This window comes from Nannospalax galili, unplaced genomic scaffold, assembly GCF_000622305.1.
Source record: "Nannospalax galili isolate Female #2095 unplaced genomic scaffold, S.galili_v1.0 scaffold334, whole genome shotgun sequence".
Lineage (NCBI taxonomy): Eukaryota > Metazoa > Chordata > Mammalia > Rodentia > Spalacidae > Nannospalax > Nannospalax galili.
In genome coordinates this window covers 773,064-774,218 of record NW_008336888.1, presented here as the reverse complement: position 1 = coordinate 774,218, position 1,155 = coordinate 773,064, and positions in this window count along the sequence as shown.

Sequence of the window (1,155 nt, the reverse complement as noted above, 5' to 3'; positions counted from 1 at the left end):
TAAACCTCTGTCAGATGTGTCGCTGGTGAAGATTTTCTCCCATTCTCTGGGGTTTCTCTTCACTTCTCTGCTTGCCTCCTTTGATGTACAGAAGCTTTTTCTTTTAATGAGGTCCCATTTGTTGATTCTTGACCTTGTTTCCTGAGCAATTGATGTCTAGTTTAGAAAATCCTTTCCTATACCTGTATCTTGTAGGTTTTCACCAATGTTTTCTTCTAACTGTCTCAGAGTTTCAGGCTTTACATTGAGGTCTTTGGTCCATTTGGAATTGACTTTTGTACAAGGTAAAATATAGGGGTTTAGTTTCATTCTTTTATAGGTGGAGATCCAGTTTTGTCAGCACCATTTGCTCAACATTCTGTCTTTCCTTCTAGTGAATGTTCTTGGCCCCTTTGTCAAATATCAGGTGACTGAAATTGCATGTACTCATATTTGGGTCTTCAATTTTGTTCCATTGATCTATGAGTGTATGTTTGTGCCAGTATCATGTTGTTTTGATGACTTTAGCTCTGTAATACAGCTTAAAATCTGCTATAGTAATCCCCTGGCATTGTTCTTAGTGCTCAGGGTTGTTTTCACTATCTGAGGTCTTTTGTGCTTCCATGTGAATCTTAGGATGTTTTTTTTCCAATTCTGTGAAAAATGTCATGGGGATTTTGATTGGCATTGCATTGAATCTATAAATGACTTTTGGTAGGATGGTCATTTTCACAATATTCTTCCAATCCATGAGCATGGGACGTCCTTCCATCTTCTGATGTCTTACTCAATCTTTCTTTAATGATTTAAAATTTTCATTGTAGAACTCTTTAATATCTTTGGTCAGGTTTATTCTGAATTATTATTGGTATATTGAAAGGCTACAGACTTTTGTATGTTAATTTTGTAACCTGCCGCTTTACTGAATGTATTACTAATTTCTAGGAGTTATCAGGTGGAATTTTTGGCATCCCTTAGATATAATATCATAGCATCTGCAAAAAAGGAAAATTTGATCTCTTCTTTTCCAATTATTATTCCTTTTATTTCCTGCTCTTGTCTTATTGCCCTTGCAAGAGTTTCAAACACTATGTTAAAGTGGAGATAGTGGACAGCCTTGTCTGATTTCAATGGGAATGCTTCCAGTTTTTTTCCATTTAGAATGATGTTGGCTGT